This window comes from Sorex fumeus, unplaced genomic scaffold (genome assembly GCF_029834395.1).
Source record: "Sorex fumeus unplaced genomic scaffold, SorFum_2.1 ptg000063l, whole genome shotgun sequence".
NCBI lineage: Eukaryota > Metazoa > Chordata > Mammalia > Eulipotyphla > Soricidae > Sorex > Sorex fumeus.
In genome coordinates, this window is record NW_026606120.1 from 24,139,905 (window position 1) to 24,162,564 (window position 22,660).

The window sequence follows — 22,660 nt, forward strand, 5'->3', positions numbered from 1 at the left end:
TCAGAGAGGTTGTCTAACACTACAGTACTGTTGGTGTCATCCTGGCTAGACTCTTCAATATGAATGTTTGGTGGGCTTTTGCGTTGCTTTACCATTGTGAGAGGTGTGGTTTAGTCCTTCACGTTCAGTGTTACTATTCTGCTTGATATGCAGTGTGAGTTAAGATAGGCTTATGAGTTATTGGCAATTGTATTTCTAGTGGCTGAGCTAAAATAGAGAAGTTTCCATCTAAGAAGTTAGCTTATGGTTCCTATGGTATACGTAGTGGGGAAATATTTCGCGGCCGCGTTAGCGGCCGCGGCTCCGGAAAGAGTCCCTGGCACTGGGCGAGGAGTTGGGAATGTCTCCTGTTTGGAATTGGAGCCGTTCAGCTTTGTTGCCCAGAGCTGGGCCTCTGTGCCCATCCCACGCGGCTCAGGGGTTGAAAACCGGCTGTCTCGGGGCTGTTTCTAGCTGCGCGTGCCCAGAGAGGAACCCAGGCCCTTGGGGGCGGGCTGTACCTGTTGGAATTGGAGCCGTTCAGCTTTGTTGCCCATAGCTGGGCCTCTGTGCCCGTCCCACGCGACTCAGGGGTTGAAAACCGGCTGTCTCGGGGCTGTTTCTAGCTGCGCGTGCCCAGAGAGGAACCCAGGCCCTTGGGGGCGGGCTGTCTGATTATGATTTTTATTTATAATCTTGATTATCTCTTCTGTCTCTTTCTGAAATCCAATAGTTGGTGCTCAGATTTCTTTTTTTAACAGTGAAAAGTGCTGTGAGTGTTCTTGTACAACTGCCAAGAGTCATCTTGCCATTGTATTTTTACTTTTCCCTTATACATCAATTGTCTGATTTCCCCAATGTGGACAGTTCATCTAATGACACAGCAGCCATGCACTAATATATCATTGACATTTTTGAATTGTTAAGTTGAACAAATGTTCAAGATGCACAGAAGTGATGATGAGTGTGCTATTAATATGTGGCTTCATTAATATCTGTGAGAGGAATCTAGATATTTGGAAACAAAGCATATCAAAGGATGATAGACATGTTCTTTTTCATAGAGTTTTGTTGATATGCAGACCATTAGACTGGTTATAATATAGTTGCCTGTAAAAAGCAGTGTCTCTGAGATGAGTCTATTACAATGTTGGCACTGATGACTGCAAGTTGCTGAATCAAGGTTTAATTCTGGAGGCCTTCATCCACCTGGGTAGCCAGGGTAAGACCCAGCATGCAGGGTCCCCAGAACCATTTGAGTCCTTGCTTTGAACCTTCAGTTCATCAATGCCTACTTGTACCTATTAAATAAACACACCATGCACATTTTTTTTGGTGCCTGATATTAGGGGTAGTTGAAAGACAGGCTCTAAATAAATTTCTTTTAATGGACTCTATTCAATGACATACTTATACCCCAAAGATAGGGAATACTCAACAATAATCAGAATCCCCTGAATATCCTTGTGTTAAATGTCAGCATTTCTGTGTACTGTAAAGACATTTCACTAAATACTCATTGTACTACAGTGAAATGATTGATAATTTATATTATCTTCAGTGGTAATTAACCTATGGCTCCCTTGGCAGTGATGAATCTCTAGTGATAGCATAGCAGGTAGGGCATTTGCCTTGCATGCGGCCGATCTGGGTTTGATTCCTCCGCCCCTCTCGGAGAGCCCGGGAAGATACCGAGAGTATTTTGCCCACATGGTAAAGCCTGGCAAGCTCCCCGTGACATATTCGATATGCCAAAAACAGTAACAAGAAGTCTCACAATGGAGATGTTACTGGTGCCCACTTGAGAAAATCGATGGACAATGGGAGGACAGTGACAGTGACAGTAATAAACATTACCATTCACTTTCACTCTTAATCCAAAATTAGGTGACTGATGAATGATCTCTGCCATTTTACCAGTACAATGTTGGGATCAGTCTTCTCTATGGTTACTTGTCCTGAGCGCTCTTGAGCCTTGGTCCCTTATTCTTGACCTCTTTCTCAATTCTGGAAAGTGAATCAGTAGTAGTGGCTTGACCTTTACCTCATTCAAGTTCCACTTTTACAAAGTTTTCCTTATGACTGAATACATTTGACTTAGTTTAGATAAGTTTGCTTGAGTTTGGGATCTGGTGGAAGAAAGATATGCTGAAAGAGAATAATAATAATAATAATAATTAATATAAAGCTGTTTATTCACTTACTACTAACTTCTAACATTCCTATAGTTGCTAGTACTATATATAGAAGTAACGTATAAAGATGAATCATTTTTTCAAATAGAGCCAGCCGTTTAGAAATTCTTTTATAAATTATCCTCTTTGGAATAAGTAAGTAAAGGCCCTCCCATTGATCATCGATTTGCTCGAGCAGGCCCAGTAACGTCTCCATTGGAGACTTCGTTGTTACTGTGTTTGGCATATCGAATACGTCACGGGGAGCTTGCCAGGCTCTGCCGTGCGGGTGAGATACTCTCGGTAGCTTGCCAGGCTCTCCGAGAGGGGCGGAGGAATCGAACTCGGGTCGGCCATGTTGGCTGCGTGTAAGGCAAACGCCCTACTGATGTGCTATCGCTGAATAAATTTTTAAAAATGGTAAAAAGAAAGTTATAGAATAAACAGTTCTTTACATTGTAGTCACTGTCACTGTCACTGTCCTCCTGTTGTTCATAGATTTCCTTGAGCGGGCCGAGTAACATTGTGAGACTTGTTACTGTGTTTGGCATATCGAATACATCACGGATAGCTTTCCAGGCTTTGCTCTGTGGGCAAGATAATCTTGGTGGCTTGCTGGGCTCTCTGTGAGGAGTGGAGGAATCGAACTCGGGTCGGCTGGGTTGGCCACGTGCAAGGCAAACGCCCTACCACTGTGCTATCACTCCAGCACCTTTCTCTTAGCTAACTGAATTTAATTGAACATGACCATAATCGGAGGTGCCCTCATTGTCACTAAAGTAGGTCCAATATACTGAATACTTTGCTGAAGGGTGGCTGTTCATAATTGTTTCTGATTTTTCCATCAATCCAGAAGTTCACAATCATCAGTCCTTCTGATTCACATGACTACTCTAACAACTATTGCCTTGATAGTTCCTTAAAAAAAATAATTATTGTTTAATCCAAAGATCCAGCCTGGTTCAAATAAGAAGAAATTATTTCTCTTTAATGATTGTTATGGCTTTATTTTTAGTGAAACAAGATAAGTTTTTATTGCACAATACTTACTTAGAAATATGCAAGGGCTAGAGTAATAGTACAGAGGATAAAGCTTTGCATGTGGCCAACCTGGTTTAGATTCCTGCATCCCAAATGGTCCCCCAGGCACCACCAAAACTAATTCCTCAGTGCAGAGCCATGATTGGCCCCTGAGCATAACCCCTGAGTGATCCCTGAGCATAACCACCCCTCCCCCCAAAATTAGAAAATTGAAAGGGGGGGAGAAGGTAAAGATTACATGTTCAAAAGGAAACATGAACTTGAAAGATGAAGCAAGCAAGCATACATAGAGATAAACAAGCGAGATAAGTGTTCAATAGAGAACACAGGCTTGAAGAGCTAACATTTTTTTTTTGCTTGTTGGGTCACACCCGGCGATGCACAGGGGTTACTCCTGGTTCTGCACTCAGGAGTTTCTCCTGGCGGTGCTCGGGGGACCATATGGGATGCTGGGAATTGAACCTGGGTCGGCTGCGTGCAAAGCAAACGCCCTACCCTCTGTGCTATCTCTCCAGCCCTGAAGAGCTAACCTTTGACTATTTTAAAATAGTATGCCATTCAGATCGGAATCCATAAGGTACATTGAAGACAAAGTCGGCAAAACCCTCCATGACATTGAAGCTAATGGTGTCTTCAAAGATGTCACGCCACTGGCTAAGCAACTGAAAACAGAGATAGACAAACGGGACTATCTTAAATTAAGAAGCTTCTGCACCTCAAAAGAAACAGTGACCAAAATACAAAGACAGTCCACAGAATGGGAAAGGGTATTCGCCAAATACACATCTGACAAGGGGTTGATATCAAGGATATACAAAATACTGATTGAACTCCACGAGAAGAAAACATCCAACCCTATCAGAAAATGGAGCGACGAAATAAACAGAAAGTTCCTCAAAGATGAAATTCGAATGGCTAAAAGACACATGAGAAAATGCTCTACATCACTAATCATCAGGGAGGTGCAGATCAAAACAACAATGAGATATCATTTCACACCGCAGAGACTGGCCCACATCCAAAAGAACAAAAGCAACCCGTGCTGGCGCATACGTGGCGAGAAAGGGACCCTCCTTCACTGCCGGTGGGAATGCCGACTGGTTCAGCCCTGGAAAACAGTATGGACGATACTCAAAAAACTAGAAATTGAGCTCCCATTTGACCCAGCAATTCCACTCCTGGAACTATACCCCGGAGAGGCAAAAATATATAGTCGAAGTGACATCTGCAGTTGTCTGTTCATCGCAGCACTGTTTACAATAGATAGAATCTGGAAAAAACCTGAGTGCCCAAGAACAGATGACTTGTTAGAGAAGCTTTGGTACATCTACACAATGGAATACTATGTAGCTGTCAGAAAGGATGAAGTCATGAAATTTACATACAAGTGGTACTACATGGAAAGTATCATGCTAAGCGAAATGAGTCAGAAAGAGAGGGATAGACATAGAAAGATTGCATTCATCTGGGGAACAGAAAGTAACAAAATAGGAGACTAACACCCAAGAATAGCCGAGATAAGTACCAGGAGGATTACTCCATGGCTTTGAGGACAGTAGCACACGCTAGGGGAAAAGGCAGCTCAGATAGAGAAGGGAGCACCAAATAAAGGATGTTGGGAGGTTCCTCTCAGGATGGGAAATGCGTGATGAGAGTAGACTATAGTCTGAACAAGATTGCCACTCAATGTCTCTTTTGCAAACAGCAGCACTCAACAGGAGAGAGATAACAAAAGGGAATGCCCTGCCACAGAGGTAGGGTGGGATGGAGGGAAGGGAGGTGGGTGGGATACTGGGACTGGTGGTGGTGGAGAATGGGCACTGGTGGAGGGATGGGTATTCAAACATTGTATAACTGAAACCAAAGCACAAAAGTTTGTAAGTCTGCAACTGTACCTCATTGTGTTTCACTAATAAAAATTTAAGGAAAAAAATAGTATGTCATGTCAAATTTCCACAAACCAAAATAAAAGAAAGACTAAAATTGGAGCTCTTATTGAAAATACATAGGAGGGAAACTGGGAAAACTAATGTTTCTTCTCCTTTTCTAATTTCTTGACTGAAATCTCTTATAAAGATAAGAAAAATAAACAATTTTATTAATTTGTTTACTCCTTTATATAAGAATTCAGAGTAACTCCCAAGAATGCATAAGCTACTAGCTTAAATACCATTTCCAGCTGAAGACAAAAAGAAACATTCAGGGACAAAGACAAGGATAGGCAGACACTGTGATCAGGAAAAATAACACAATAAACAAGGGTAAAATCCTTATGCAGATTTAATTTGCTGCGTACTCAAATGCTCATGGCAGAGCCAGGTAAGCTCCCGGTGGTGTATTCAATATCCCAAACACAGTAACAACAAGTCTCACAATAGAGATGTTACTAGTGCCTGCTCCAGCAAATCAATGAACGAACAATGGGAGTACAGTGCTACAGTGCTAGTCCAGTGTTGATTTTCTAGATATTTATTGATCTTTGTAGTACAGAAAGTGAGACACCCTGGTAATTGGAGAATTCCATTTTATATGTAAATTTCACCTACAAAAATTTCACCTACAAAAGTTTGTATATATTGTTTTTTAAAATAATCAGCTGAAGATAATGCATGTGCTCAAAGGGATGAGCACATGCTTTGTGAACCTTGCTTTGCATGCAGAAGACCTCAGTTTTGATCCTTGGTACCTCATGGTCCCCCAAACACTTCCAGAAAGAGAACCTGAGCACCAAGCTGCTCTGGGCAATGTCCGTTGTTATCCAAAAGCAAGGGAAAAAACAACAGAAAAGAAAAAAAGAAAAGAATAAGGTAACCCTTGTTTGTTCTTTGCTGTTGCTTTTATTTTTTTGGACCACACCCTGAGTTGCTCAGGGTTTACTCCTGAGCACCGAGGACTCATTCCTGTCAGGTTTGGGGACCTTATGGAATGTTGGGAAGCAAAGCCTGGTTGGGCACATGCAAGACAAACTCCCTATCCACTGCACCATTGCACAGATTCCACAAGATAACCCTATATCGAGAGAATATTTTGAGCTGGCATATTCCATTCTTTAAAAAAAATTCTTAGGGGTTGATATATCACGCAGCCAACATGGCCGACCCGAGTTCGATTCCTCCGCCCCTCTCGGAGAGCCCGGCAAGCTACCGAGAGTTTCTCGCCCGCACGGCAGAGCCTGGCAAGCTCCCCGTGACGTATTCGATATGCCAGACACAGTAACAACAAAGTCTCCAATGGAGACGTTACTGGGCCGCTCGAGCAAATCGATGATCAATGGGAGGACCTTTACTTATTTACTTACTTTACTTTTATTAATTATCAGCCAAACGTGTCTACTTAGAAAGCATGAAAGAACTGGTTACTAATGCATGCTGTGGGTAGAGATGAGCTTCTGCTGCTTCTAATATTTTTTTTATTTTCTAATATTTTTTAAGGGGAGCAAAAAAGATACAGAATAAAATAGTTACATTTCACATGAAGCAAAAAAATTTACTTCAAAAAATTTTTAGAAGGGGCATATGCTGCCCAAGCTCATGTGCTGCTTGCACCCATGTGGCCAAGCAGATGTGGTGTCGGAGCTCATTTGTCACCACATCTCCTTTCTTGAGATGTGTACTTTCATGCTTTCCTGTCTAATGCTCGGATGTGTATACGGGCTCTCTCTGCCCTTGGAGAAGCCCAGGGTCTCTCTTGAGCATAATACTGTCCACTTGCTCCCACTTTCTCTTCCTCTTTCCCTTCAAAACCTCCAAATAAAATCTGTTTTACTTCCAAATTTTTTTTGGAAGTAAAAAAAAAATTGGGGAAGTAACAAAAATTTTTTTGGGGAAGTAAAATCTGAATATTTTCATGGTGGCGGGATTGTAAGCCAGTAGAGCACTTGCAGGCAGCCACCCTGGGTTCAATCCCCAGCACCCAGAACTGATGCATCCTGAGCACAGAGCCAGGAGTAAGTTCTGAGTACTGCTGAGTGTGGCCTGAAAACAAAACAAAGCAAAACAATAAACAAAAGCCTAAATATTTTGAAATAATGTGTCTCATTCATGTTTGCTTACCAAAAATAAGACATTCAATTAAATTAGTGCTATGTGATAATAGCCTACACTGCTACAGTGTTGGATTCTTCAGGACTCTTCCTCTGTGTGGGAGATTTAGCTTGTTTGTTTGGGTGGCCATATTCAGCAGTGCTCATAGCTTACTTTTGGCTCTGTCTTCAGGAGCCAGGGGACAATATGTGGTGCCTGGGGTTGAACCCGGGTCAGCCGCATGCAAGGCAAGTGCCCAACGGCACTATACTGGCCCTCTTCACGGAAGATTTGTGCGGAGGTGGTTGAGTGAGATTAATTCTTGCCAACAACCCCTAGAAGGGTGGAGAGAACAGATGGATGAACAGCGGAGTAGGCTGACTGGTGGGAAGTTTGTAATGACTCAGTGATCCTATATGAGATATTGGTGCTGGGAATCCCTTCCAGGGAGTCCCAGATGAGAAAATGTGTCTAGGTCACGATTGTATCCATTGTCCCTTTGAACATTGGTTATCTCTGGGGAAGAGCATTACCTTAAGAGAGTCAATTCCCTATAGCCAGGGAAAGTTTTACCCAAAGGCAATAAAGAATGGAGTGGTACTGGGGTCAGTAGAGATGTTCATTTGTTCTCCCAGTCACTGCCTGTCACAAACGCGTTTTGCAACAACTGCTTCTTTGTAGGTACAGCAACCATATCTTTGGCACCCCTGAATGTTTTTTAATTTTTGGGGGAGGCCACACCTGGAAATGCTCAGGGGTTACTCCTGGCTTTGAGTTTTCGAAATCACGCCTTATGGTCCTCTGGAGATCATACAGGCTGAAACCTGGTCAGCCTTGTGCAAGGCAAATGCTCACCTGCTGTACTATTGCTCCAGTCCCATGATTGTTTCTCTGTAATCATTGTAATAGTCCTTTTCCTAAATATCCACTCCTTTACATTCTAAACTTGCAGTGTACAAGAAGCTGTGATTAATAGAGGTAAACTCAGGGCAGCGTGTGGCAATTCTCAAGATTCTGTTAACCCACAGCAGGGGATGGATGAAGGTTTAAATTCCATCTTGCTGTGATTTTTATTTTAAAGCATCTCCTTTCTTATCATTATTAAAAGAACATTGTTTTCTTGCAAATTCCATTGGAATAACACAAAGCAACCATGTAGATATTGTGGTTTGTAATTTATAATGGGACAGTCAAGGACTGTACCAGAAGTTATGAAAACTACTATTATTGGAAAAAATCGATGCTACAAGGAGTAGCACTGTAGCACTGTCCTCCCGTTGTTCATCAATTGCTTGAGCGGGCCCAGTTACATCTCCATTGTGAAACTTGTTGTTATTGTGTTTGGCATATCAAATACGTCATGGGAAGCCAGGCTTTGCTGTGCGGGGGAGATACTCTGGGTAGCTTGTCGGGCTCTCCAAGAGGGGCAGAGGAATTGAACTCAGATCAGCCAGGTCAGCAGACTGCAAGACAAACGCCCTACAAGGAGTATTCTTATATATTTTTCTTCATATTTTCCATTGACATGGCAATACAAGATAGTTCTTAATTCTTTATGATATTGACTGAAGTGTCCAGTTCAACAAAATATTTTAAATGTAAATATAAATCTTAGAGGTGCAAAACAATTGTTATAAAAATTCTTTAAAAGTATGCCTGCGCATGCCTACAGACACACAGAAGTTAGGTATTTAGCATGAATTTTAATAAACAAAATTTATTTTTCACTTTCAATTTATGACTTATTTTTATTTCATTTTATTTTCAAAAACTTTCTATTTAGTACCTCTTATCAAACCTGCTCATTAGTTTGAGTTCAGTATCATGGTAATGTCATTCTTTATGCTTTTAATTTCTTCCTTAATTACCTTTCTGATCCACTCATTGTTCAGCATTGAGTTGTTTAATTTCCAGGTGATTTGGTTCTCTGTGTCTGTGCATGATTAAGTTCTATCTTCAGTGCATTGTGGTCTGAAAGGATAGTTATATGATGTCTATCTTTCTGATTTTCTTGAGGTGTGTTTTGTGACACAGCACGTGCTCTATTCTATAAAATGTTCCGTGTGCACTGGAAAGAACGTGTATTCATTTTGGGGACGATGCAAAGTCCTGTGTAGACCTTCTCTCTTCTATCTCTTCCTTCAAAGCCAATGTTTCTTTGCTGAGTGTTAATCTTGTTGCTCTATCCAGAGGTGACAAGGCGGTGTTGAAGTCTCCAACAACTATTTGTTGCTAGCAATGTTTTACTTAAAACTGTTGGCAGCTGTTTTAAGTATTTCACTGGTCCCTCATTAGGTGTGTATTCGTTTAGGACTGTGATTTCTTCCTGCTGTACATATCCATTGTTTATTAAAAATAGCCTTCACTGTCTCTTCTAGTCTTTTTCAACCTGCAATCCATGAGGTTAGATACTTGGATGGCCACCACAACTTTTTTGAGGGAATTCTTTGCTCGCAGGATTGTTTTCCATCCTTTGACCATTGAGTCTGTGTTTGCTCTGACTGTTCAGATGTGTTTCTTATAGGTAGCAGAATGTTGGGTTCAGTTTCTGAACCCATTTTTGTCACTTTGTGTGTCTTAATTAGTGCGTTTAGACCACTGATATTGAGAGAGATTATTGCCATGGGGATTTGTGCCATCTTTCTGTAGAGTTTTTTTGTGCTTGTAGGATTTTTTTCTTGTCTTACAGTAGCTCATTTAGTTCTTTTAACGTTAGTTTTGAGTCTGAAGTTCCTGAGCTGTTTTTTATTCATGAAATAGTGTATTGTTCCTTCAAGCTTGAGTGAGAGTTTAGCCGAATATAGTATTCTTGGTGAGGCGTTCATTTCATTGAGTTTTTTTCACTACATCTCACCATTGTCTTTGGGCTTAGAAAGGTTCCTCTGATAAGGCTGCTGTAAATCTAAGGGATGCTCCTTTGTATGTGATTTTCTTCTTTGACCTTGCTGCTTGCAGTATTGTGTTTCTATCCGTGGCATCCATCATTCTGACTATGATATGTCTTGGAGTCTTTTTATTTGGGTCTCTTTTAGCTGGCACCCTTCGGATCCTAGGATCTGGATGCCTACATTCTCCAGCTTTGGGAACTTTCCAGCAATGACATCTTTAACTGTGGCTTTTTCATTGGGGTTGCCTCCCAGTCCTTCTGGTCCTCTAATTATTCTAATGTTGTTTCTCTTTGATTCACCCCCTAGGTCTCTGATTCACCCCAGAGCTATTTTGAGGTTTTTTCCCCATTATTTATTGTTGCCTGTAAGCTTTCTGTAGCTCATCTTCAAGCTCACTGATTTTGTCTTCTGCTGTAGCCATCCTATGTTTGAGGGCACCCACTGACTTTTTATTTCATCTACTAAGTCCTTTATTAGTGACACTTCTGTTTGTAGCTTTCTAATTTCTGCTCTCATTTCTTCCTTTATTTTCTTGTCTGTCATTCCACTCTTTCTTTCATGTCCTCCTTTAACTTACTGTATGCCTTTTCCATTTCCTTGAGTTCACTGAACATCTTCAACTTTTCATCTCTAAATCCCTTACCGGAGAGATTGTATTTGTGGGTAATGCCTGCTGAGGCTTCTGGACTCTTCTCTTAATCCTTTCCTCCTGTGGGAATTTGAGCTGCTTCTTTATATTGTCGTGGTTATATGGAGGTGGGGCCTTCTAGTTCACTATCATTATTTCCTCTTGCTGCGAGAAAGTATTCTGGATGAGCTCACTTGATGGTGGTCACGTTTTCCACCTTCTATAAGTCCTTCCTCTCAGGTGCTCCTCTATATGTGAGGCCTCTGGTGAACCTGTGATCTTTTATTAGAATGAGCTTGTGTGGCTTCTTATGTTCACTGGTGTTTTGGTGAAATTGTAATAGACTAGTGGACTTTTGGCCTATTGTATTTGAAATAGCTAGGATGTTCTTCATGGAATTAGGTAATGAAGAGTGGGATGTGACTCCAGGGTGCCAGGAATGGGGAAGATTACTGGCCCCACCCCAAGGTCACACCTCCTACTATAAAGGCCACACCCCCTGCCACAGAGGCCATGCCCCCTGCCAGGCTGTAGGTGGTATCCTGGTCTGAGAGGCTGACTGCAGCATAAGTGGGGGAATGGCCACCGGCGACTGGTCACTCACCTGGCACATGGGGTGGATGCAGGAAGCACTGGAGGATGGCATGGGTCAGGCAGGCTGGGTGGATCTGGGTGCGAGGAACTGTCTGGAGCATGGGCACGGAAACCTATGCTTTTAAAAAGAAAACCAAGTTCTGCTTAAAACAGATTTTCACTAACTCTATACTTTTACCCCTTACCTTCTTCTGGTCATTCCATAAATTTGGCCTTAGTTTGTATTTTTCTTGTTACCAATACCAGAAACTCTTGTTCCTGTCAACTTCCTAGCACTCTGTCCTGCTCCAAAGGGAAGAGGAGTGTAATTCCCAGGGGTAGTTTCTACAATAAACACTGTGGTGTAATGGTTTTTTTTTTGTGGTGTGTGTGTGTGTGTGTTTGTGTGTGTGTGTCTGCTTGCCCTTTTAGGCTGTCCTGATAGCAACTCTGGCTCTGGATGCAGAAATCCTGGATTTCAGGGCTGCATGCGGCTCATCTCTGTTAGCCACAAGGAGGTGGATCTCATCGCAGTGCAACAGGAGAAGCTGGGCAGTTTCCATGACCTGCAAATAGACATCTGTAGCCTGACTGACAGGTAAGGAGTTACTAGATTATTTACATATACAGGTTTTCAAATTTCGGTAGCAGATTAAGTAACAAATCAAGAGCTGGAAAAGTGGATTTTCTTATCATCACCTGATACCCTTTCCAAAGGGTAAAATAAGCACAAGCTAAACATGAAGAAAAAAAAACTTAGTACAGTGAGTAAGAAAACTTCTTGGCATGTGACCAAGATGGGTTCTATCTCAATACCACAGATGGTCTCTCTCTAACCTCGGTATGACACCAAGACAAAACAATTTTATAATTTCACAACAGAATTTTGAAAACACAAAAGATATTGAAAACCTTGTACAGAATGGGATACTGGCCAAAACAACAGTCTGCTGAAGAGTCCATTGAAGGCCACCCCCACCTCCACAACCCTCATAGATATCTCGATAGGCCTGTCTCCTTGACAGGCTGATTTTTAAAATTACTTTTATTGAGGTACCAGGATTTGCAATACTGTTAGTGTTTTTCATGCAAATATCTTTTGAACATCACAACCCCATACTTTAACTTCTCTATTCATCTGCCATTGAGCACTTGAGTGGTTTTCAGATTTTTGTTATTTTCTATAGTGCTGTAATGAAAATTGCTGTGCATACATAATTTCAATGAATGGTTTATATTCTTGGAATAGATAACTAGGAGTGAAATTGCTGAATCTCATGTTAATTCTATTTTTAATTTTGGGGGAAAATCTCCATACTGATTTTCATAAAGACTGAAATCATTTTTTCATCTCCACCAAAAGTAAATGAGGGCTCCTTTTTTTCTAAATCTTCTCATTACATGTTTCCAATATTTTTCACATAGTTTAGTCTCACTGTTATGACATGTCTTTTTGGCATTTTAACTTTCGTTTTCCTGATAATCATTGATAATACATATTTGTCAGGTACCTATTTGCCTTCTGTATATCTTGTTTGAAGAAGCGACTGTGTAACACTTCTCGCCATTTTACTGGTAAACTTTTTTGTTGTTGGTTGTTTTTTCAGTTTTTAATTTATCTTGGATATTATCTTTTTTCCTAGATGTGCATATTTTTTGTTTATTTGGTTCTTTATTGGCCAGACTGGCGGTGCTTAATGTTAACTCCTGGATTTGCAATCAGGAATAACTACTGCTAGTGCTTGGGGTCCATATTGAATGCTGGGTGTCAAACCTGAGTGTCACGAGTACAAGGCAAGTACCCTACCCACTATATGGTCATGCCAGTCCCAGATATGCATATTTTCTCTACCATTTAGCTTTTATTGTACAGAGCTACTTTTAAATTTTTTACTTATTGAATCACTCTTACAAAGCTGTTTATGATTAGATTTCAGTCATACAGTATTCCTACACCCATTTCTCTACCAGTATACATTTCCCAGCACCAGTGTCCCCAGGCTCCCTTCTATCACCCCCCACCTCCTGCCTGCCTCTATGGGAGGGACTTTTCTTCACTCTCTGGCTTTTTCTTCTCTCTCTCCTTCTATCCCTCTCTCCTCATGGGCATTGTGATTTGCAGTATTGGTACTGAAAGTTATCAAGAATATCCCTTCACCTAGTTTTATCATTCAGATTTTGTCCAGCGTGATCATTTCCTGCTATTTCTGTCATACTAGTCTCTTCTCTACCTTACCTGCCCTCAGCCCCCCACACACTTGTGGTTAGTTCCAACCATTGACCAGTCCTCCTAGCCCCTGTTTTCCCTGGACATGGATATTAGTCTTCTACTATATATTATTTTTATATACCACAAATGAATGCAGTCATTCTCCATCTGTTCCTCACCTTGTGACTCAGAGCTACTTTGATCTAATCCCATTCATTGCTTTTACTTTTGTATTAAGTCATTAAACTCCCCACTGAAGTCATTATTATGCACTTTTCTGCCTGTGCTTTCTTTGATGTATTTTTAAAATGTGGGTCGAGCGTTTAGTTATATGATGCATTTTGAGTTAACTTTTGTGATTCTTTTGCCTGTGGCTAACCCAGTTTTCCAGAAATAATTTATTGAGACAGTTTTGTTCCTTCTTTGCTATAAGTTAACTTTCCATTGGTCTGAGAATCCACCTTTGTTCCAGTACTAAACTGATTTGATACTCTTGCTTTTTATATGCACAGTTAGGGAATGCAGTGCCCTTCATCTTATTTCTGCACATAATTTCTTTGGCTCATTGGAGTTTCTGTGGCTTCACACAAATTTATCAGTGTCTATTCTATGTTAAATGTATTTATTGCTTTGGGTAAAATGGTCATTTTAACAATGACAGTTCTTTCAAACCATGAACATGTAGTCTTTTTCCATTTCCTTGTAGCTTCCCTTTTTTATGGTAACTTGTAGTTTACTATGTATATCTTTAACCTTATTTGTTAACTTACTATTAAATACTTATTTTTGATGGTATAGTAAATGAGATATAGATTTTGGTTTCTCTTTATTTTCTTATTTTACTCTATAAATGCAACATTTAGAATTATACAGATTTTTTCCCTGAAACTTTTTTTTTCTACTAGTATTATGGTGACTGTCAGGGATTTCTTAACATATTGTCATGTTATTTATAAAATGTGATACTTAACTACTTTTTGAACTTTACTTTTTAAAGTTAAATCTCCTTTACTTTTTTTTTCTTAGCTAACTGTTTTGACTGAAACTTTTGACTACTGTATTTCATAATAGTGAGAAGAATGCACACAGTTGATTTGTTGTTTCTTAGGAAAAGCATTTTGTTTTTAAATAAGTGTGATATTTACTGAGTTTGCTATATATGGCATTTGCCATATTCAGGAATACCTTCCACTTCATTATGCTTTGATCATAAATTACATCTATTTATGTCATCATGTGATTTTTTTAAAAAATTTTCTTTTTGATATGGTTTAACATCCCAAAAATAAATACCACTTGTTTATGGTATATGATAATATTAATGTATTGTTGAATTCAGCTCATTGACATTTTATTGAAAATCTTTGCATCTAGGTTTTTATACGCATATTGATGTTCAGTTTCTCTCTCTCTCTCTCTTCTTTTCTATTTTTTTTCTTTTTAGTTTTTACTGCTTTTGGATTTTGTCTTTTGGTGTTTTCCTCACATAAAGTAGTTGGAAGAATTCCTGTTCAGATTTCCTAAAGATCTTAAGAAAGATAGAAAACATATCTTCGGGGCTTTGATTTTGTTTGCTTGTTTTGCTTCTCGCAGTGCTAGATGACCTTGTAGTGCTGGGAATCAAATTTGGGTCTCAAAGTCATCTCCTTGGCCCCCCACGTGATCTTGTATTTTAAAGATGGGGTTTTATTTAAAGTAGAATTTACCCTTAAATCCATTTGCACACAAACTTGTTTTGGAGAGACTTATGATTTATTTTTCAATAGTATTATTGTATTAGCCTGTTAAGGCTTTCTGTTTGTTTGTTTGTTTACTTGTTTTTAATTCAGTCTTGGGACATCATGTGAGTTTAAAAATTCATTCTTTCTGATGACTTTAAGTTTAACATTTTTCTCCTAATTCCTTAACATGGTAAGGTAGATTATTTACTTGAACTTATTTTCTTTTTGTTTTCTTTGTAAATGTAAAACTTCATTGTTAAAATTTTTCCTTTTAGTATTATTTTTGCTCTGTCTCATATGTTATGATGGCTTGTGTATTTATTCTTATTTGTTTTCAGAAATTCAGTTCTAATAGAATTTCTTCACTGAGCTAATATTAGGCATGTTATTTTGGTTATAGAAACTGATATCATCTGTAAATTATAGAACCACATATAGAATCCTGAATCTTGGTCTTGAGAGAGGGTCAGAGATGTTAACTCTGAGATAGGGTAAGGCACCCACTGAGGCTATAATAGCTAGAAGGATCAGAAGTCCCAGTTCTCTCGGAGAGGCCAAATTGTCATTTTTTCTGAATCTCAGAGAATACAGCATGTGATGTACAGTATTTCTCTCACATTGGGACTCCACATTTCCCTCTTGTGTGCAAAGATCCTTTAGCACCAACCAAAGTGTATCTACCTTTATTTCACTGCTACACTGTATACATATGTATATATGTGTATATGATACATAAAAAAGGAAAATAAGCTTTCCATGTCATTCATAAAATGGAATGCAAAAATATGCTGAAATCTCTGGAGATATATAAAATATGAAGTTATATCCTTTAAGCAAAAATTGAGATGCATCACAAATCTTTATGTATGAAAGAGCTACTCACTTCTTTTATGTCTGACATAGCTACTAAAGGTGATTTTTGTTTGTTTGTTCATTTGTTTTGATTTTGAAGCCACATCTAATTGTAATTGTGCTTCCTTCCTTCCTTCCTTCCTTCCTTCCTTCCTTCCTTCCTTCCTTCCTCCCTCCCTCCCTCCCTCCCTCCCTCCCTACCTCCCTCTCTTCCTTCCTTCCTTCCTTCCTTCCTTCCTTCCTTCCTTCCTTCCCTTCCTCCCTCCCTCCCTCCGTCCTTCCCTCCCTCCCTCCCTCCCTCCCTCTCTCTCTCTTTCTTTCTTTCTTTCTTTCTTTCTTTCTTTCTTTCTTTCTGTCACACCCAGTGGTGCTCAGAGCTTGCTCCTTGGCTCTGTGTTTAGGGATCACTCCTGACAGCGTTGCAGGGTCCCTGACAGGCCAGAGACTGAACTTAGGTCTGCTGTGTACAAGGCAAATATCTTATTCACTGCACTATCTCTCTGCCCCCCATCTCATTTATTTAAAAATATTATCCCCAAATGTTTTTAGATAAATCATGGTATTCTTTGTTTTTTAATCTGTCAAACAGACAAAACTGTCCTCCCATTGTTCATCGATTTGCTCGAGCAGGTCCAGTGACGTCTCCATTTTGAGACTTGTTGTTACTGTGTTTGGCATATTTAATATGTCATGGGTAGCTTGCCAGGCTTCGCTGTGCGGGTGAGATACTCTCGGTAGCTTGCTGGGCTCTCTGAGAGGGGAGGAGGAATCGAACCCAGCTCGGCTGGGCTGGCTGCGCACAAGGCAAATGCCTTACTGCTGTGCTATCACTCCAACCCATTTTTATTAGTTATTTTAATTCTATTACAAGAACAGAATCTCTTCATTAGTGCTTTTGCAGTGTTCCAATGTTTCAAAAAGACACAACAATTTACTTCATTTAAATAAATGGTAAAGAAGATGCATTTTGCTTCAGTTGTGTCATCCCTGCTGCCTGGTCCAGAGTGAGAATTTCTTGGAATATCACTACTAGTCTTTGTTTAAAATGGTCTGTAGGCCATTGGCCTGCTGCTAGCCTTTGTAAAATGCTTTTCAGTGAAGCAAGATTTTGCCCATCCATGACACTAAGGCTCTATTACCTTAAAAACTAAATATAGTTTTCTCTTTACACGAAAAATAAAAGCTGCCACTATAGAATAATAATAAGTTGGGGGTTGTAAGCATCTGGGGGCAGTTCTCTGTATTTGAACCACATATTACTTTTAAGGCACACCTAAACTTTGATGAAAATGTGGGTGGGAATCAAGTGGGAGAAGCCAGCAGTCCAGAGCAAGGCAGAGCCTTGTATCGAAGCCCAAAGTGTGGCAATTAAGTTTGATCCATTTAAAGATTTCTACACTAGCAACGCTGACTTAGAGGAATAGACGAGGGCACATGGGAGATGGTACTAACTAGTATGACAGAGGTATACCGCAGAGGCCTGGGAGCCATCTGAGGCTCTACATGTTGACCTAACGTTCTTAAAATATCTCTGAAGGGCTCAATGCCAGGTCCCTCTTTATACTATTTAGCAAAACTCTGACATCTGGTGAAGATGATGATAGTGAAGACAGCAGAGAAGAACACAAGAGGCAACTTATTTAAGGGTGAAATATTTTGGTCTGAATCATGAAGATTGGGAGGTTGAAATAGGGAATAGAGATTCTGTAAACAAATGATAGAGCGATTTATGAGCATTAGGTGAGCAGAATCACAAGTTAATTGCTTCATGACTGTGAATGATGGATCATTAATGAGTCTAGCCAAAAGAGTAATTCTTCAGTTTTGGTTGGATCATGGTGTGTATCTCTCAATGAAGCAGTATGGGGGAAGAGCACAGTTTTGAGGACTAGAGTCAGAATTTTCTATTATTCATTTTTTTATAATCAGTAATATTATAGAAGCACAGTGGGTAGGGCGTTCGTATTACACGCGGCCAACATGGCCGACCCAAGTTCGATTCCTCCGCTCCTCTCGGAGAGCCCGGCAAGCTACCGAGAGTATTCGATATGCCAGACACAGTAACAACAAAGTCTCCAATGGAGACGTTACTGGGCCCGCTTGAGCAAATCGACGATCAACGGGAGTGCCTTTACCTTTACCTTTACCTAATATTATAGAAAGAAAAATCTCAAAGTTGAAAAGAACTTTAACAGGGCATATTCTTTTTTAATGTAGGAGTACTGCTATTCATTCAGCCACTGATTAGCTGATAAAATTGGGCATGAACTCCAAATTACTTTTTTTTCATAATTTTATTTATTTATTTTTTCTTCTTATATTTATTTATTGAATCACTGTGGGAAAAGTTACTAAGCTTTCAGGTTTAAGTCTCGGTCATACAATGATCAAACACCTTTCCCTTCACCAGTACTCATTTTTCACCACCAAGAACCCCAATATACCCCCTCCCAGCCCTTCCAATGCCTATGAGGCAGATGATTTCTATTTAACTCTTCTCTACATTGATTACATTCATTATTTCAACAAAAAATGCACCATTACTGTTTAGAATTTCTCCCCAAACAATAAGAATTGCTGACATTGTGAAATACTTTGTTTTCTATAGCTGGTTATGAGAATCATATAATATCACATGGCTGCGATTTTGGATTTCTGCAAAGAGCCAGATAATTACGAGATTGTTTTCTGTACATCTGGTGTTATGGCTGTGCCGGAGAGCCACTCGTTGGGGGCAACTCGTGACCTCGGTAGGGCGTGAAGGACGAGCCATTATCACCACCCTTCCCATGAGATTGCAGTTACCTGTCACCGCTGGCTCACAACTGGCTTTCCTATAAGCTCTGAGGCGGCAGCCACCTTGCTGCCGGGGAGGGGGCGGGGAGGGATGGGAGGTGGAAGGGAGCAACACCCTTTCCCTCCCGGGGAGGCATGGTGCCATAGTTTAACCCATGGTTCATTAATTTTTCTGCCGCAAGTGGCCAGACTCTGGACTAAGTTCTTTTGCCTCTGGAGCCATGGCCGTGCTGGAGAGCCACTTGTGGGGTGGCAACTCATGACCTCGGTAGGGCGTGAAGAATGAGCCGGTACCATCCCCCTTCCCATGAGACTACAGTTGCCCCGTCACCACCAGCTCATACCTGGCTTTCCTATAAGCTCTGAGGTGGCAGCCACCTTTTATATGGTCCAGATGCATTTCTGCCAAAAGCTGCTGGGTTTTGAGATTTGTTTCTGAGTCTCTGGGATCATGGCCATTAATCAACTTGATCAGGAGCCAGCTTGATCAGGAGCCAGAGAGGCTGTTCGTAGGCGGCAACTCGGGGTCTCGTTGGGATGGGGGGAAAGGGCCGGTTTCACCCCCGTCTGGTGAGGCCCCGTGTATCTCGTCACTGCAGGCCCAAACCTGACTGTCCAGTGGCCTCTGGAGGATGGTGGGCCGCCAGGGAGAACAGCCAAGGCTGCCAGGAGGAACAGCCAAGGCACAAAACCTATTCCCACCAGTAACCTACTGCAGGAATAGGACACATTTCTGCCAAAAGCCTTTGGGTTCCAAGATTTGTTTCTGAGTCTCTAGGATCATGGCCGTTAAGCAGTTCGATCAGGAACCAGAGAGGCCATGCCTCCAATTATATAGCTGGGCCAGGGGTGGTTTGTGGGTATGTCTCCCACATACCTAACTTTTGGCCGTTTACTTTCTTGGTAAACTTTGCCCCAAGCTTTTGGGGTCTGCCCAAAGGCACAGCAGCAATTTTGGGGTATCTGAAAGTCTGACGGTGCCATCAGGCTGCTGATGCACTCGCCTCACAGGTACAGACCGATCTGCTGGGGGCATCATACCCCCAACAGGGCATATTCTCTTTTTTTTTTCTCAGTGGGGTCATTTTATTCTCAGGTGTAAAAGCCTATGATTTCTTATTTTTTTTAAATTTTATTTTATTAGTGAAGCACCATGAGGTACAGTTGTAGATTTACAAATCTTTGTGCTTGGGTTTCGGTCATACAATGATCAAATACCCATCCCTCCACCAGTGCCCATTTTCCACCACCATGGATAATATCCCCCCACCCCCCCTCCCACCCTGCCTCTGATTGAATTTGGATAGGTCTTATGCAAGACAATACCTTATCCACTGTACTCTCTGGCCCCCTTGATGCAGAACTTTTTCTTTCTTAATTATATTCTCACTGGCCAACAGCATGTCTTTCTTCAGGAAGTATCTGTTTATCTCTTCTCCCTATTTTTGGATGATGTTTATTGGAGTATTTTTCTTGTTAAGTTGTTTAAGTGCTAAACAGTTAGCCTCTTCAGACCACAAAATAAAGTCCCTAGGAATCAGCTTAACACAAGAAATGACATATGAGACTTATATAAAGAATCTATGAATCACTACTAAAAGTAATTAAAGAAGACACAAAAAATCGAAATATATTCCCTGATCATGGAAGAATTGATTTTGTCAAAATGAGAACCGTACCCAAAGCAATGGAGTCCTTATGAAAATACCCATGACATTTTAAAGAGACAAATGAAAAATTTTAAAGAGACAAATGAAAAATGGTGCTGTTGAAATTTTTATGGCATAACTCTTCATCCTTCAATAAAAGAGATGGAAACATTTCTCACTCCAGTTTTAAATCATACTATGAAGTTATATTAATAAAGACAGTGTGGCACTGGGAAAATGGCCGATGCAGATAAATAAAATGCAATTGAGAGCCCAAAGATCAGTCATCAGGTATATATATATATATATATATATATATATATATATATATATATATATCTTTGACAGAAGAGTTAATAACATGAACTGGTACATTTATTTATTTATTTTTTTGTCAAGGGTTGGTTTGATGTTTCCATTGTTTCTTTTTTTTTTCTTTTTTATTAGTGAAAAACCATGAGGTACAGTTATAGGCTTACAAATTTTGTGCTTGGGTTTCAGTTATACAATGATCAAGTGCCCATCCCTCCACCAGTGCCCGTCATCCATCCCCATGGGTCCCAGCATCCCCCTCCCCACCCTCATCCCCCCCCCACGGTCCCATCCTGCCTCTGTGGCAGGGTATTCCCCCTTGTTCTCTCTCTCTTCTTTTGGGTACTGTGTTTTGCAAGAGAGGCTTTGAGTGGCAATCATGTTTGGTCTATCGACTACTTTTAGCATGCTTCTCCCACCCTGGGAGGACCCTCACAACACCCTTCATTTGGTACTCTCTTCTCTATCTGAGCTTCCTTTTCATCTAGAGCCTGTGGCTGGCCTTCCATTCATGGAGCAAAATTCCTGGTACTAATCTCAGCCATTCCTGGGTGTTACTCTCCCTTTTTGTTGCTTTATGTTCCCCAGATGAATGCAATCTTTCTGTGTCTAACCCTCCTTCACTGCTGGTGGGAATGCCGGCTGGTCCAACCCTTTTGGAAAACAGTATGGACGACTCTCAAAAAATTAGAATTTGATCTGCCATTTGACCCAGCTATAGCACTCCTGGGAATATATCCCAGAGAGGCAAAAAGGTATAGTCGAAGTGACATCTGCAATTGTTTGTTCATTGCAGCACTCTTTACAATAGCCAGAATCTGGAAAAAACCTGAGTGCCCAAGAACAGATGACTGGTTAAAGAAACTTTGGTACATTTACACAATGGAATACTATGTAGCTGTTAGAAAAGATGAAGTTATGAAGTTTACATACAAGTGGTACTACATGGAAAGTATCATGTTAAGCGAAAATGAGTCAGAAAGAGTGGGATAGACACAGAAAGATTGCATTCATCTGGGGAACATAAAGAAGTGGTACATTTAACCACCTTTCAATAAGTATTGAGGAAAAAAACTAAACAGCCAGATGAGAAAAATGAATCTTATGTCACACTATGCATAAAAGTCAATTACAAATAGCATATGTCCCACTATGCATAAAAGTCAATTAAAAATAGCTCAAATACCTAAATATTGAGACTCAAATTCATAAATTATACATAGAACGAACCCTTCATGACATTGAATCTAGAGGCTTCTTCAATGACTTATTGACATTGGACAAGAAAATGGTAGCAAACTAAACAAGTTGAATTTTATCAAAATAAGAAATTTCTGTACCACAAAATAAATCATTGCCAGAATAAAAAGGCACTCCACATACTGGGAGAAAATATTTGTCTACTACTCTTCTTAAGAAGGTCAGTATCATTTTTTTCCCATTTTTTTCATTGAATCACTGTCAGCTACAGTTATAAAACTTTCTTGTTTGAGTTTCAGTCATACAGTAATAGAACACCCATCCCTCCACCAGTGTACATTTTCCACCACCAATATCCCCAATATACCCCCTCCAATGCTCCACCCATCCCCCTGCCTCTATGGCAGACAATTTCCCTCTAACTCTCTCTTTACTTATGGGCATTATGGTTTGCAATACAGATACTGAAAGGCCATCACGTTTGGTCCTTTATCTAATTTTAGCCCGCATCTCCCATCCCAAGTGACCCTGCCAACGATCATTGATTCAGTGATCCCTTCTCTAGTCCAACTGCCTTCTCCCTCAGCACATGAGGCAGGCTTCCAACCATGGAGCA

General features: G+C 40.5%; 1 pseudogene; it reads left to right on the forward strand.

Annotated features, from left to right (window-relative positions):
* Positions 1-22,660, forward strand: part of LOC130034952 (contactin-associated protein-like 3) — a 166,673-nt pseudogene that overhangs the window by 58,409 nt on the left and 85,604 nt on the right.